Genomic DNA, 17174 nt, shown 5'->3' on the forward strand with positions numbered 1-17174 from the left:
AGAAATAATGACTGCGTCTATAAGGAAGTCATTACAAACAGAGTTTAGCAGTCAAGAGCCCTGGAGAGGATCTGACATACGCCTTTCTCTGTAAGAGATGGAGCAGCTGCTGCAGGGCATCACTGTTTTTCAGCAGTTCTGGCAGAGGCAGGGAAGCGTTGTCCAGAAGAGCTTCATCTTGCTATCTCCTGGCACTTGGCTCCCAGGGTTTTGACTCCTTGTTGTCTGGTTGTTCTTACTGGGGTTGCACTACTCCACTTAGAAAATCAAAATGAACATCAGGGAAGTGACGTACCATGAATTCGGTCCTTCACATCATTCACCACTGCTTGTTTAAGGGAGAAGCTTTTTAATTACCAATATATTTTTACGGATCATCAACCAGATCTTTAGCTGGTGTAAATCCCCTGTAGCATTATCGTCTTCCTTGCATCTCGATTTCAAAGGCCCTACATCCTGGATCCTACTCTTGACAGTAACCAGTACCGTTCTTCCAGGCACAGCAAGACAGACGGTAAACTACAAAAGCAAGGGACAGAGTAGACTTGAGGCAATGCACCGGGGAGCCCCAAGTTCCAATAAAGACATGGAAACTGCGTGTAAAAACTATCTTGCCTTTCTTAAGAAAGCAACCCAGATCATCCATCCTGACCCAACTGGCTGCAAACAGCGCAGCGGTTTAATCTAATACACGCAGTAAATTGTTCCGTTTCTCATCTCTGCAGTGGCTATTTGTTTGTGCAATTGTGAATCCGAAACGCGCTTACTGGCTGCCACCACGAGGAGTCAAAAGGCAGCGCCCCACTTTGCTTGATTCACCGGGCTAGCCACAGTTTGGGAGAGAGAGCCCCGAAGTCACTCCCACATCACGTTCAAGCCAGAAACCCCAGGCTGGTGTCTAACCCTAACCTTTACCCCAAGCTGGGGGCCACCTAGGGTTGAAATTGTCCTGGTTTATAGAATCAAAACTACTGCCGGGATCACAACTCAGATCTCAAGCCAGAAACCCCCCGGTTGTCAGTGAAGACAGATGTCATTAGAGATTCAAGTTGTGTGACCACCCAATGGGGGGACCGAGACTGTCCGTAGCTGTGAATTTGGTGATTGATCACCGACCCACCTAGAAAGAGGTAGGTGATTATGTCATTAAAAACTGTCTGCTACCACAGACCCACAAGGGAGCTGAGTGCATGTTGCCCGGGCCGCTGTACAGGTTAGGGAACGCTGGCTGGGAGGGCCCGGCTGAGGCGTGCACAGCCCTTTAACTTCACTTTCCTGGATGGAAAGTCTCTCGAACGTAAAGCTAACCCTGCTTGCCGCACGCTGCCTGCGCCAGCTTGCTGCGTGTGCCGTGGCGCCTCGCAGCACGGCATTAGCTCTTCTCCTACGACGTGCCAGGCAGGCTGGAAGCTAAATCAGCGAGCGTGAAGTGGTATCTCGGGATCTGTAAACTGGCTTCACGCAGGGAGCACTGTGAGATCAAGGCATTGTGCTCCCTGAGCTGTGTAATGAGGCATTCATCTCTTAGCTACTATTCTGCTACCTGTGTCCCCTCTCGGGCATGTCCCTTGGGGCTGGCAGCGTTCCCACATCCCCTCGGAGAGGCGGCTATGCATTTGGATGCTACACAGGCCATTTCACTCCGACTTCAGCTTTGATGGATGCACGACGGACACGACTCATTGAGGGGATGTGGAGCCACCAGCCTTTACAATGGGGTAATGCTGTACCCTGGTGTAATGCGGATCCGGGGGAAGGGTTAGACTTACCCTGGGCTTTGTCTTCCAGGTGCATTTTTAGGTGAATCTTTCCTTAATCCAAATCTCAAAGCAGTCTCTCTGCCTAGGGACCGGACTGGATTTGTGAAGCGCGTATGGAAAAGGTACGGCTCGTTCGAGGAGGAAAGGGGGCGAGGAAGTAGAGGGCTTGGAGGAGAACGGGGCTGGATCTGAAGGCACGTGCTACATTCACAGCATGGTGAATGGGGCTCCTGCATGCTATGGAGACGTGGGCAGTGTCAAAGGGCTGTGGACCTCATTCCAGGGCATTTCAAGCCTTAACCCTAAAGGAAAGGGCAAAATCAAGAGGACATTCTGGAAAACAGTATCATTAAAGAGGCAGTGTGCCCCGACAGGCATGCTGAGAGGGAGGTCTGAGATGCTGATGGGGAAAACTCCCCCTCGCAGGAAGACTACTGAAAGCCCCCAGGACCCCCGCCTGGCTCGCTCAGGTGGCGGGGGCTGAGAAGCAAGCTGTCCATGCTCCCAGGGCTTGGTTAGGTGACTGCTCCGGGAGTGGGGTGTGCAAAGGGGAAACATCATGCTTGCCTTGACTCCAGCAAACCCACGCAGGGGCTCATCCCAATCTGAGCTCTCATGTGGAAGGGCCAAATTCTGCCAGCCTGATCCCAACCAAGCTCCCCCAGAGATTCATAGGCTCTGCTGCAGATGGGTTAAAACAAGGCGAGGGACATCGGTCTCCTTCCCCCAAGCTTGACAGAGCAGAGCTTCATTAAATCACCCGCACAGCTTGCCTGGTACAAGAAGAGCCCTCCTCTGGGATTCAGCCCATGTCAACCCCTGCTGCAAAGTCCATTCAACGTGCCCCAAGGCGCTCTTTGTTTTCTCTGGAAGTAACTCTCTGCCCTCTCCTCCATCACCCCAGCGAGATCCACAGCACGATTCAGGTGGGGGACTCAGAGAACGGAAAGACTTCATTCGAATGATGAGCACTCCAGAGAGCCCTTGCAGTTTCCCCCAGCCACTCACTAGTACTGAGGCTGGCTCAGCAGTTGCAAAGCGGAAGGACAAAAATGGTACTTTGAGTCACTCAGTTGTAGGAAAGCTTGAAAATCTCCTTTGGAAAAATGCAAAGGCTTTTGGCTAGGTGCGCACTGCTCAGGCTGCTTGCGCCAGGGCGAATGCACAACCAAGCCTGAAGAAGCCTTTGTGATCATCACTGCCATGGCTCTGCGGAGAGAAGGGCTCCCTTAAACAGTCCAAGCCCCTTCAGCAGTACTGTCCTGAACCTGCCCGCAGTGCCAATGGGCGGATTACAATACCTGCCGCAAGCCGCTCACAATGTGTCTTTGTGAGAACACAAAGGAGCCCATTCACCTTGCCATGCACTGGCACATCTCTATTTTTCTGAACACAGTGCCTATTGTCAGTGGCTTTTCCCCTTCCCCTTTTCCCCTTCGCTGCGGGATGGCACCTCCCACCCTGCTGCGACTCTCCCCTGCCGCATTCCCAGCTAACTTGAAAGTCTGAAGCCCGGTAGCTAAACAGGCTCAGCTTCCCCTGCAGCAGTATTATTACTGCTTGCATTGTGGTTGGATCTGAGAGAGGTACTCAGGAGCCAAGACCCTCAGTGACTTATCTGCTATGGAAACAAATTAAAAAGCCTTCCCCTGTCTCAGAAACCCTGAGCTAAGAGCCCAGCAGAGTGAAGACAGGCTGTCTCAAACAGCAACAGGCTTCATTTTCAGAAGTGCCGAGTCCCGGCAACTCCAGCTTAAGTCGATAGGAGCTGCGAGCGCCCCATCCCTCCGAACGTCTGATCCAGCATGAGTCCATTGGTGATGAAAGTTCACACTTACATGAGGTGTTATGCACCTACACTTACCATTAATGTAGCACTACTGAGCCTGATTTAAACTTTCAACTCTGACATTTCCGGTGATGTCAAAGCACAGCCGCGCAACCCACTCCACAATGGTGCCAATGCCAGAAATGAAGAGGCGGAGATAGGTAAAAGCAAAGTGTAGCCAGTGGCCATATGTAGCAATGGATTCCTGATGTGCCATCTCTGGCCAAATCCCGCTGCACTGTGTGTAGTCACCCATTGGCCTTGTACCTGGGCATTTGGGGATGACTGCAAAAGTCAGCTAAGTAGTTACCCTGCAGTTTTCTTAGTGGCGAGCAAGCGAGGGAAGGAAAAACAGTCTAATGTTTAAAGAAAAAAATGACTGTCTGCCTTGAGATCTGAGTCATGATCCTGGCAGTAGTCTTGATTCTATAAACCAGGACAATTTCAACCCCAGGTGGGGTTAGACACCAGCTTGAGACACTTTGGGCCAAGCATCCAACGCTCTTGCCGATGTCAGCAGGAGTTTGGCAGTTAGCACCGCAAGCCAAGCAACCCAAGAATTGAGGCCCCCAGACTTAAAGAATATCCTCAAAAGAGTCAGCGACAACCTTTTAGTATCTCAGTTTCCCTTCCTGTAATACGTGGATACAACTCCCAACCCTACAGGGGAGGCAAGGCTTAGATACCATTTGCAAAGCCTGCTGGCAGGCGTTACAGCGATGTAATTAGGAGGTGTATTTCCATTTGCTGCTCAATCCTGGCCAGCACCCTCTGCGGGGAGGAAGCCCTTGGGAGTGCACGATTCATATACTAACACCCACAGGGTAACCCAACACATGGATGGGTTACTTGCTGTACACATGGCAGCATCTTTTCCAACAGAGCTCCTCAGGCATCAACCCGACTATTTTTCCTCCTTCCCCGAATCATCCCTCCCAACAAGACACACACCTTGTATTACGACACCTGCAATTATCAGCCCAGTCCCATACTGCGCTTCCTCCTTCCTTACAGTTGTACAGCATCAATTCCTTGAGGATCTCAGCACATTTTCCCCTAAAATCAAGGCTGGTAGCACCCCTCATGAGGGAGGGTGGCGTTAGCTCTCTTATACGATTGGGGGTAATGGTCACCTGAGGCAGAGACGGGCTACCAGCAAATCAGCGGTGGCAAGGTTAGAAGCCAGTGCTGGCTCCTACTGACAAAGCTGGACACGTTGCGCCTTGCTCCCGACTCAGCTGCTCTCCTCCCGTTTTCACTGGTTCTGTTTATTTTGCAGGTGAATAATTTGAAGGGGAGATGCTGAAGTAGCAATAAAATAATTTTGCATGCCAAGGAAATCCATTCTGTGCTCCTGGTGGTTTCTTTCATGCCTATGCCTCACTTCTCTAAAGACCCATGATAAGGCAAAGATTTGGGCTTTGGTAAGGAGCAGTCCCCGCCAGGTGCACGGCCAGTCTGGACATGGACTGGTGTGATGGGCAGCAGTGCAAAAAAGTGGTGTTTAGCCACAGAACAGCTACCGATAAGGGGATTTCATTTTCTATTGGAATGGCTAATTACCTGAGCACTGCAGCCAGGTGAATCTACGCAAGCAAGCATCACTGGGATTTTTTTTTTTGGTCCAGCGTACAACATATTCTATTTGTGTGTGTGCAGTCTCTTTTATTTCCAACCATTTGAGTTGATCACTGTATTCACCCCTGAAATGCAGCTCTCCTGTAGTGAAATACAGTAACTATTTCATAGTATGCAGGGCCACCATACAAGGATGAAAAGCATCTCATGAACAATGTAGTATCCAATTGATATCCCAAGCAGCATGTTGGGAGGGCTGAACGTAAGGACCCAGTTTGAGCAGGACACAGGGGTTAACATTACTGCTCTTAAGAAAGGAGTACCGGCAGGATCTTTAAGGAGTGCAGGTTGCCAAAGCGTCAGTTTTACAAGGAGAGGTGGCACTTCCAGCAGCACAGAGCCCACTAATATTGTGGGGCACATTGGTGCAATGAGCTGAGTAACACGAATGGAAAAGCTGATAGCACACTCTCTCTCTCTCTCTCTCTCTCTCTCTGCAATAACTAGGTTGATTCCTGGCCAAGTATCTTCCCATCTCCAGTATTGTTTGCTAGACCAGATGGCATTCATAGACGTGCCTGCCTGTTGGTTGAGAAAGGCCAGGCAAATGGCACTTTGTATTTGTCACATATAGTGTATGTGTGCTGCCACAAAAAGCATTACAAGTAGCATTAGGAAAAAAGGCTGATTTACAGCACACCCACTGCCAATGGATCTTGTGCTTCTCTTTCTACCTCTAGTGCTAGCTCTGTGTTAAAAGCCCTCTCCGCCACCTCCCTTTACAAGATTAGCCTCTGTAAATGGACTGTGTGGTCATGGCAATAATAATAATAATAATAATAATAATAATAATAATAGTAGTAAATCTGTGCTCATCTTTTTCCTTTTTAAAAAAAAAAAGTCAAGAATCCATATTACTATGTTAGGCCTCTGGCATTAATTATAAATGTTATACCTGCTATAATAATGGAAGGAATTTATGGCACAAGGCTACATGCTTCTTGGAGGCCATCACGATACATGTAAGCAGAAACAAAAGTGTTGGTTTTGCAGGTTAGGTTTTACTGCAAAACGTGCAAACAATAAAAGCAGAGAGGTATTTATCCCAGAGCTCTCTGGTGCATTCATATATTGATGGTTGGTTTAGATTCATAGATTCATAGCTGCTGGGGTCGGAAGGGACCTCAACAGATCATCGAGTCCGACCCCCTGCCTAGGCAGGAAGGAGTGCTATAGTTAAACCTGATACCTAAAGTAGGTGCAAGAGGTACTGCTCTTCCCTTTGCGACAGGTTATTCCCATCCTGCCATGCACTCAGTCTTACCATAGGAGTCAATGACAAGCTCAGGACTGAATGGAAAAAAAACAGTGGCTACCAGTGTAACTGGCTAGCAGAGCTGGTAGATTAGCGGTCCCAGGTCTGTACGAGGGTAATGCTAAGCTGCTTTTGTCTGGCTCGGACCATAGTAACATACCACAGATTGCTAAACCAGCATGTGCTTGGCAAACATGAATTAGGAGGAGGCAGTAGGGAGGGGAGGAGAATCCTGTTGAGTTTGCTGTTCTTTAAATCTTTATTTTTCGGATCCCTGGTGCCTTGTGCAGACATAAGGAGGAGACATTCTAGACGTGAATGTTTTGGGACCGAGGCAGGAGGGACAGGTTAGGAGGCAGCTTTGTTATGTATCATTTTCTGAACAAGAAGGAAAAAAAATAGCCTGTTGGCACAGATGTAGGTGAGCCGCTGCCAAAGCATCACCCATGACAGCAGGAGGGGTGGAGGAGGGCTGAAAGCAAGACAGAAGACCAGGCAGGAGCCAACAAGAGTCTGGAAGCAAATGTAAAACCCTTCAGTGCCATTTGCTGAAAGCAAGAGAAAGGATCTGAATGTGATCTGGCAAAGCAAGCAAGACCTGCAGAGTTACGGTCTGCTGCCCCTCTCCGTCTCTGAAGCAGTAAGCTGTTGCAGTCTCTGCTCCTGGAACGTAAGCGAAATGGTAGAGACCTGGGACAGATGCATAATATCTGCAGGTCAAATCCTTTTTGTCATAGATCTGCATTTGTGTGCATAATAGTCCAGATTCTGTACAGCTCTTATCTAGAGCCCCGCCAGTCCTGGACACAAACACAGCTCTCACTTATACCTGGACAAACCCACCCAAGCCAGTAGGATGGCAGAGGTGTAATCAAAAGCAGAGCTTTGCCCTAGACACTGATTGCTGGGTTCAATCGACTGGACAAGTACTGATGTTTTTCATTCCTGTTCAGTCTGGATTGAATATTAGCCTTTGCACTCTAGGCTCACTCCCGATGCAGCTGAAATCAGGGGAGAGGAGGTCATACCACTCATGTCCTAGGACCTTGGTCCTAACCCTATGTGCGCTTTTTCAAATCCAGTGAAGTTTTCAGGATCACTGTTTGCAACAATGATCATTCCATGGCAAATATTCTCCAATTACTTAACAAGTAGCCCAAAATCAAGAGGACGGACACCAAAACACATTAGATGGGGAAACATGGTCAATTTATATGCGAGTCTGCACAGTTGACTTTAAAGCTGCTTGGCAAAGCAGGAATCTAAGGAAGACTAGATTATCTGAACTAGGATAGACTTCAGGGTGGACAGAGCAGGGGCCTTGTAAATGATTCTGGATATGCCTCGCTGGACGTGAGCCAAAGCCCTAAGCCAACAAAAAAGTGCCCACTGATAACCGTGTTCTTGAAAATACAGAGCCTGCCCTAATACCCGCTGTGAATACGCCCTGGCAGCAGTGCCTGAAGTGCTATATTAAGCAGGAATAGAGCCCTGAATATTTAATGGTGCCATTCTCTACAAGCAATTTTCCATAACAGGACAGGAATTCAGTAATGATCTCGGGGACTGCTTGTTTGAGTTAGAAGTCAATAAACAGCTATTAGGAATGCCACTTGATCATTAATTAAGCAAAAATCTGGTCATTTTGCTGTTGGAACCCAGCACTTTGTAACCCGCCCCAGCAGCCTGGTATTGTGTCAGCACAATGGTAGTCTGCATGGACGGGGGGGTGGGGGCGGGAAGGGGGAGATGGCTGAATATGGCTGAGTCATAGTTTCATAGTTGTTAGGGTCGGAAGGCACCTGAGCAGATCATCGAGTCCGACCCCCTGCCTTGGGCAGGAAAGAGTACTGGGGTCAAACGACCCCAGCAAGGTGTTCATCTAACCTCCTCTTAAAGACCCCCAGGGTAGGAGCCTGCACCACTTCTCTTGGAAGTTGGTTCCAGATCCTAGCCGCCCTGACAGTGAAGTCGCGCCTCCTGATATCTAACCTAAACCTACCCTCTGCCAGCTTGTGACCGTTATTCCTGGTCACTCCTGGCGGTGCCCGGGGGAACAGGGACTCCCCCAATGCCTGCTGGTCCCCTCTGACTAGTTTGTAACAAGCCACTAGATCCCCCTCAGCCTTCTCTTGTGGAGGCTGAACAGGTTCAGGTCCCGTAGCCTCTCCTTGTAGGGCCTGCCCTGCTGTCCCCTGATCACGCGAGTGGCCTCCTCTGGACCCTCTCCATGGTGTCCACATCCCTCCTGAAGCGCGGCGCCCAGAACTGGACGCAGTACTCCAGCTGCGGCCTGACCAGTGCCGCAGAGAGGGGGAGGATCACCTCCTTGGACCTGCTTGAGATGCATCTGTGGATGCACAAAAAGGTGCGGTTGGCCTTCCTGACTGCCTCCCCACACTGCCGGCCCATGTTCATCTTGGCATCAACGATGTCTCCAAGATCCTTTTCTGCCTCTGTACTGACGAGAAGGAATTCCCCAGCCTGTAGGTGTGCTGCTGGTTCCTCCTCCCCAGGTGCAGCACCTTGCGCTTGTCAGCATTGAATCCCATCCTGTTCTCATCCACCCACGACATCTTTGAGTTGTTTGTCAAAGATCTCATCTCAGTAATCCAGGCCACCGGAAGAAAATATCCATTTATATTCCTCATCCAGTGTAGCATTTGCACCAGTCCTACCAGACCAGATGGAACTTTCTCCCTGCACTCAGACTTTTCTCCTGCTATTGTTCTCCTACAACTAAGAAGAAAACAATACTAGAGAGAGATACTGGGTCAGGTCTCAGCAAGTGCAGTGCTATGTCATATACCTATACTGCTTGCTCAGTTCCCAACCCGCTGCTCAGATGAGCAGTTTCCAGTCCTTAAGCTAGGAGCAGCCAGACTTTGGTTACTAGTAAAAGCCAGAAGACTGTTCTCTTAGGATAAGTACAGACAGTCAAAAAGCCCAAGGCTAAATTAATTCAATCTTTGCTGATTAGTCTAAGCTGTGTAGATTGAACTGAGATGCAAGTGAACAGACACTCACTTTTGATTCTGGAAATGTGGCCACATGCCTGCAGTGGCCCAAGCCAGAAGCTGGGGGGACACTAGAGCACGCCTCCCTTCTTGGATGGAGCAGACAGCTTGGGTCAAAGCTAGTCCACCTACCCTGTGAGGTTTGTGGTGGAGGTGCAAAGCATTCTGGGATGAGGGGAGACTGTGAGTTAACTTGGATCTGGAAGGGATCTGGAGCAGAAGCTCAATAAACTGGTTTAATCTAAATCAATTAAGTCTGATACTACATCCATCCAGGCTTATGTTAAACCACTTTCAAAATGGCCAAAACCGGTTTATGTGCACTGAACTTGTGTTGTGTTACAGATTTGAACCAGTTTCACTTATACTGGTTTATGTGTAATTTCTGCCCCTAGCCTCAAACTTCCCACTCCTACTCCGCACTGCCTGCAGGAAGTAATAAGAATGGCATTATAGTTTAAATGGCCAGCCCCACTGTGCCTTTCACCCAGTATTTATACTTCTTAGTTCAAGCTTCATAAAATGCCCAATTACTGCACCTTTGAACACCAAATCAACATCCCAACATTTACCCTGTGCTTTTATGCAACACTGTCAATCAAGTGCAAGAAAAATAAATATTTTACATCACCTCTCTTCCTTCCAGCCTTGGCATTAAGCATACCCTAAAAAGGAACTGTGTCATAATGTAATTAGACATATGTAAATGCAGGACTTCAGGAAAGTCTGCATGCATTTCTCTCAAGGACAAGTTTTAGAGTATGGACTGAACAGAAACAACAAAATCTTTGTTTAATGCTTGGGGATGCCTCAGCTTTTTTCACATCAAAACAGTATAAAGTTAAAAAGCCAACCACATGAACACTTCCTGATTCTGAGAATTCATGATTGCATGACTGCGGCAGTTTGGACGTTTTAACTAACTCCTGTACACTGCTGTGCCCCGTGTGTTGTTATGATGTGCAACTGCCAGCCTTACTTCTCCTTAGAAGATACCCTATCTTCCTTCCAAGTGATCTGCACAAGCATACGTACTTATTACAAAGGATCAATGCTGATCCCTCAAAAGGATGGAGGTGTTCTGAAAAAAAAATTGGCATCGATTGCCAGCACAGCAAAAAAAATGCCTAGCTCACATGTCCACATTATTGATTAGTATGTCCCCCCCACAAAGGCTACTCTTGTTACAAGCATACTTTTCACTTGATCTTCCCCCTCCAGAGCAGTTTCACTGGCCAAAAAGTTAAAAGTTATATCACAAGTTGGGCACTTCAGTCTTCAAATGAGTTTTAGACCAAGATCTCTCAATACTGCCCAATTCCCATTAGTTCTTAGTCTCTTGTGTCCATTTTAGTGAAGGGAATGGACTGAATTTCCCAATGGTATACGCAGAAGAGCTTCCATTGATATTGTAGTGTTGTATGCTCTCGCCTTCCTCTCTGTAACTGCTGAAAGAGCATGACCTGTTACTCGGCTTTTTACTGAACCATCTAGGATGAAACATTTAAATGCAAGCAGGCAAAACAATGCTATTGATTGTCCTTAGTATGAGATTATTTAATTCTGTAAAGCAAACAGCTTGTGTGAAAAGTGCTGCTCATAATAAAATTGTACTGCACCATCTGCCTACTGATGGCCACCAAGGCAGCGAATGTGCCTTTGCTCATCATTAAGTATTTGGCCTGGCAGTTTGATTTCTTGTTGCACAGAGATTATTCAAAATGAGAGAGACTACTGGTTCCAAGACTGCTGCCCTTCAGGATTTAGCCTGTCAGGCTAAGTACAGGCCTTCAAAAAGCCTGAGCCTGAACTGATTCAATCTTTACAGGCTAGTCTAACCTGTGTAGATTGAACCGATTTGCATGTGAATAAACTTCCACTTTTGATTCCGGAAATGCAGCTACATGCCTGCAGTGGCTCAGGCTAGTAGCGGGGGGTGCTAGAGTGAGTCCTCCCATTCCTTCCCTAGAGCGCTGAGCAGGGAAAGCCAGGCAGACCCAAGCTGGAGTCCCGTGTGGGTGGGAGAGGGGAGGCAGCGGGGTTTCATCCTCCTCCTTCCCCCTAAGCCCGCTGACCCATGCCCCCCACCCGCTCCACTCCAGCGGGGAAAAGTCTGGCAGGAGCTGCTCTGCCCCTGCCAGGCAGACCAGGCTGTGCCAGCCAGGTTTCCCACTCCTACCCTCTTGTCAACCAGCCCTCACTGCTCAGGTTAGGGAGCAGAAGGGCAGGGCCAGCCCTGCTCTGCTCAAGCAGACAGCACAGCACAACCCAGCCCAGCCCAGACCAGGGCTGCAAAGTATGCTGGGATGCTGGGGGAGTCTGATTTAACTTGAACCAGGGAAGGGTCTTGGACAGAAGTTCCATGAACCGGTTTGACCCAATCAGTTAAGTCTGATACTACATTCAACCAGGTTTATCTTAAACCAGTTTCAGACATTTTGAAACCAGTTTATGTGTACTGAACTTCTGTTCCGTTACAGGCTTAAACCAGCTTCTGATCACTTAAACCAGTTTATGTGTAACTTCTGTCTCTAGCCGCAGGCTGCACTGCTGCAAACGCTTCATCTTAGTGCATTTCAGCCCTACCCTATTATCACTGGACAATGTGCAAGTCATCACAACCAACAACGCAAACTTCACAAAACAAATCTTGACTTTCAGACCTCTCCTTCTTGGTGGAAATGAGTGCTCTGTTGCAAAGTAGCACAATTCCGTCATATAATAAAAGCAAGCTGTTTAAAATGAATCAGCGATTTACTGAGAGAGCACAAAGGAAGCCAGAGAATTCAACTTAATTCCCTGTAAAATTGTTTCTTCCCTGTCTTTGAACGTTCTCCAGCCGCTCAGCTGGGGATGTTAATTTACCAGCCCCGCCTGCTTTCTGTGTGCTTTTTTGCAGTTTGGAGGATCATTTATAGAAAAATACTTTGCAGACAATTTACCTGAACCTACCACTTCTCAACCTTTTTGCAATTTCCTCCTCTTCAGGTACCTGAAAAGACATAAACCTCTAATATGTATTATATCCACATCCACACTCCCTTTCAGCATTCCAGACCTGGCTAGCTGTGCAACCTTGTGTTACTGATAAACTTTTAGACTTTCTCCAGCAAAAGGCAGCATAACAAAATTCTGTGGGGTTTAAGTGCGTGTCAACCTGGGCACCATTTCCCCAAAAGTGAGATTTTATCAATTCAATGCTACCTCGACCCTGACAAGATCAGTCAGCTTGAGTCTGAGTAATACTGTGGAAAGTCTAAACCCTGCAGACAATTCGAGAACGCTTAATCACAGAATTTAATCAGGGTAATAATTAGACACTGTATCCTGTTTGATGCACAAGGACGTGCAACTTCCAGCTCCCACCGCCAATTCAGAATGGAACATGTGAACAGGGAAAATGCTGTCAAGTTGACAGGCTACAGCTTTGATTCAAATGCACGAAACACTGAACAGACGCTGCTTGGAAGCTCAGACTTCTCTGAAGCTACAGTGCTTTCCATGAGCCGAGGATCTGCTTCCCCACATATTTTGTTCCATTCCCTCACAGATAATATCATTATTTGTTTACTGTAGGGCTTGAAGGCTGTGTTGTTCCAAGAGCTGTATCAATGTTTGGCAAGAGACTGAAAACATCCAGAACAGGGGTGATCGAAACAGACGGGTCCGCAATAGGAGGAGAAAGATAATAAGAGACTGCCAAGGTCAAACACCAGAATTCACCTCCTGACTTCCATTCAGTGCGTTGTCCACTGTAACATACTGCCCCTACTATTAGCTTCATACTATTGACATTTACTGTTACAAGGCAGAACAAAAAGATGGAAGAATATAGAGTTTGCACGTTTTTCTAATGAATTTTCTAAGATGTCAACATATCTCTCCATCCCCCATGACTTCAAAGCACTGCTGGGGTTTTCTGGAGATGAACTACCTTCAGACATCAGTGATCTAAATACGTGGAGGCTACAGGCAGACACTAAGAGATAGCAATTGCTCTGTGAACATGCCTTGGAGACTTTAGGGCCAGTGGCAGCCCCATGGAGCTCAGCCCAGTGGTGGGAGGTGGGCAGAGCTGGGTCTGTGCTCTGAGCGGCTCCATAGTCCCATGCAGCTCAGCCCGGTGGCGGGAGGTGGGCAGAGCTGGGTCTGTGCTCTGAGCGGCTCCATAGTCCCATGCAGCTCAGCCCAGTGGTGGGAGGTGGGCAGAGCTGGGTCTGTGCTCCACCTCCCGCCACCGGGCTGAGCTCTGAGCGGATCCATGGAGCTCAGCCTGCTGGCAGGAGGTGGAGCACACACCCAGCTCTGCCCACCTCCCACCACCGGGCTGAGCTCCATGGGGCTGCAGAGCCGCTCACAGCTCAGCCCAGTGGTGGGAGATGGGCAGAGCAGGTGCTGTGCTCTGCCTCCCGCCTCCTGCCACTGGGCAGAGCTCCTTGAGCCCAGCGCTGGGTGCGGCCGGCAGCAGCAGCCTCCTGTCATCCGGCGCAGATCCGGGGGCCCGCACCGCCAGGAGGAGTCCAGCACAGCCCCGCAGCCCTCAGCCAGAGCAAGCGGGGAGCAAACACCAGCACACATTGCTCGCAACGGCTTTATTCTGAGTTGACACAGCTTTGGGTGAGCTAAGAGCAGCAATGAACAATAGTTTTTTTTCCACATTTATGCACTTTGTTTCATGTTTATTAACATTTATTCTACCCTTGCCCCTCCTGCGTTCCACCCATTTCTCCTCCCATCTCGAGCTCTGCCTCTGTTTACTATTTGCATCATTTACATGCAAATACCTATGCATTTCATTCATTTATGTGACTTCTTGCTATGAGTGCATGTCTAAGACCTTGACTCCTTTTCTTCGGTCAATGGGCGGACTTTGACTAAAACCTGGAAGCTTCTGGAGGCTTCTTCACTAATCACCGTTCACCTTTCTGCACATATGTTCATCTTGGATTCCGTTACAATTACGTGTTGTTTTCCACATTTCAGTCTGTTTTTCCGTTTTAGGTTGTACCAACTTCCACCTTTTTGGGCCCCTTTATCTTATCTCGTTCCCCCCTGTAGCTGGTTCACAGCACACAGACTCACACAGATTTGCTTGCTGCTTTTCCCTCAGAAAATGGTTAACACAGTTAAAAGGTTACTTAGCATAAGCAAATGGCTGGCTTAACATAAGCACTTGTCAGCAAAATCTGGTTGCCTAAGCATCTTGCAATATATTTTTAATATATTATTCTGCCCTGTGGTTAGCCGCTCTGCTAGGCCACAGGTCATGCCTTTATTCAGCTGCAAATCCAATGCTCCCTAAGATCCAAATTATTATCACCCTAACAGCTGCCACTGCTGCCTAGGGCCAGCAGCAACATTCATCTTCCCCGGTGCTGGGTGCAGGCTGTGCCTAGCACCAGTCCCAGGCAGCAGCTTCCTGTCATCTGGCGCAGATCCGAGGGCCCGTACCCCAGGAGGAGTCTGGCACAGACCCGCAGCCCTCCCGGGGGTGCAAGCCCCTGGATCTGCATGCCGGATGACAGGAGCTGGCCAGCAAATTTTGCTTTCAAGATTTGTAGTGCAGCTTCCAAGAAATCTCTCCACTTACCCCCTTGAAACTTGGTGGGTTTCATGCCCTCAGCAGGGGCTACCATCCCTGCAATTTGCATCTGAAACAGGCAAGAAATGACAATGTTTTCAGCATTTTCATGATCCCCCATTATAGCCTATGGGCGAAATGTCAAAACGAGTAAAAACAGTTTAATAGATTCATAGATGTAGGGCTAAAAGGGACCTAAGTAGATCATCAAGTCCGACCCCCTGCCCTGGGCAGGAGAGAATACTGGGCTCATATGACCCCAGCCGGGTAACTGTCAAGCCTCCTCTTAAAGACCCCCAGGGTAGGAGCCAGCACCACTTCCCTCGGAAGCTGGTTCCAGACCCTAGCTGCCCTGACCGTGAAGTCGCGCCTCCTGATGTCTAGTCTGAACCTACTCTCAAACAACTTGTGGCCATTATTCCTTGTTACTCCAGGAGGTGCACAGGTGAACAGGGACTCTCCTGTTCCCCACTGGTCCCCCCCGGTAAGTTTGTATATGGCCACCAAGTTCCCTCTCAGCCTTCTCTTGTGGAGGCTGAACAGGTTCAGCCTGTAGCCTCTTCTCATAGGGTGTGCCCTGCTGTCCCCGGATCATGCGAGTGGCCTCCTCTGGACCCTCTTGATGCTGGCCACATCTCTCCTAACATGCGGCGCCCAGAACTGGACGCAGTACTCCAGCTGCAGCCTGACCAGTGCCGCATAGAAGGGAAGGATCACCTCTTTGGACCTGCTCATGATGCATCTGCAGATGCACGACAAGGTGCGGTTGGCCTTCCTGACCATGTCCCCACACTGCCGGCCCATGTTCATTTTGGCATCAGTAATGACTCCAAGATCTATTTCTGCCTCTGTGCTTTCGAGAAGGGAGTTCCCCAGCCTGTAGGTATGCTGCTGGTTCTTACTCCCCAAGTGTAGCACCCTGCACTTGTCAGTATTGAATCCCAGCCTATTCTCATTCTTCCACCCCTGTAACCTGTCCAGGTCCAGCTGTATCCTGTCACTCCCTTCTAGTGTGCACACATCGCCCCAGATCTTGGTGTTGTCAGCAAATTTGAACAGGGTGCTTTTCACCCCCTCATCCAAGTTGCTAATAAAGAGATTAAGCAGTGCGGGCCTGAGGACTGAGCCCTGGGGGACCCCACTGCCTGCATCCCTCCAGGTCGAATATGACCCGTCCACCACCGTTCTCTGGGTACGGCCCCTCAGCCAATTTGTGACCCATCTGTGTGGGCATCAATGCCACAGCCGCCTAGGTTTTTAACGAGAAAAGGGTGGGAGACAGTGTCAAAGGCCTGCCTGAAGTCCAGAAAGGCTACGTCTACTGTGACACCTGCGTCCAATGATTTTGTGACCTGATTGTAGAAGGCAATCGATGAAACAAAACAGGACTCTTCTTCAAAATGAAATGAAACAACAAAACGAAACTCTGTCCCTTCGAAACGGTGAAATGGACGTCGAAATGAAATGATGGTGTTTTGCACAGCCCTAAGCTGGGCAACAGACTTGATGGCCAAAGAGGCCCTTATTGTCCCCAAGTTTTATGTTTTTTCTGCTTTTTAAAGACAAAAAATGGTTTTAAGCTAGTATGGAGTCATGATCCTCCCTGGCTGGGGGGGTGGAGCACACGAAGCTACTGAAGTTTTGGCTGCACTGGGAGGATCCATCCAGGGACATAATGCTAGACCTCAGGTAAGGACATTGGTAAGGGACTGGTTGAATGCAGGGTCACATTAGCTGGTCAGGGTTTGAAAGAAGATTTGTTTCTAAGGTTGCCAACTCTGACCGAAGCCATTCTGGAGATTTTTAAAAAAAATAACCCATTAAAAATCACTCAGATTACTTTCAGTGGTCACTAGGAGATCGGTGCCAATTCCAGTAGACTCCCAGACAATTTGGGGGGGGGGGGGTTGGCAACCCTAGCTGTCTCTGTCCACATGAGGAGACAAGTCATCTTCAGTGTTAAGTCAATGCACTGTTGTTACACAATGCCTGTTCCTCACTGTAAATCTGGCTTGAGGGGAGAGAAAAAAGGGGGCAAAACCATCCCCTCCTCCCCAAAATGCCAAACCTACACCTGGTATAAATCTGCCCAGCT

At 48.7% G+C, this 17174-nt stretch overlaps 1 protein-coding gene across 5 annotated transcripts in view; it reads right to left on the bottom strand.

Moving 5' to 3' along the window:
• ST3GAL1 (ST3 beta-galactoside alpha-2,3-sialyltransferase 1) overlaps window positions 1–17174 on the bottom strand; it is a 122170-nt gene that overhangs the window by 58627 nt on the left and 46369 nt on the right. The window contains exon 3 of one of the 5 annotated variants that reach the window (XM_090040686.1): window positions 15089–15149. The exons of the other annotated variants lie outside the window; for them this stretch is intronic. The gene's annotated coding sequence lies outside the window, so the exon portion shown is untranslated. The remainder of the gene's footprint in view (window positions 1–15088; window positions 15150–17174) is intronic. 5 annotated transcript variants of the gene reach the window in all.

Source organism: Crocodylus siamensis, chromosome 3 (genome assembly GCF_052110815.1).
Source record: "Crocodylus siamensis isolate JL-2025a chromosome 3, ASM5211081v1, whole genome shotgun sequence".
Taxonomy (NCBI): domain Eukaryota; kingdom Metazoa; phylum Chordata; order Crocodylia; family Crocodylidae; genus Crocodylus; species Crocodylus siamensis.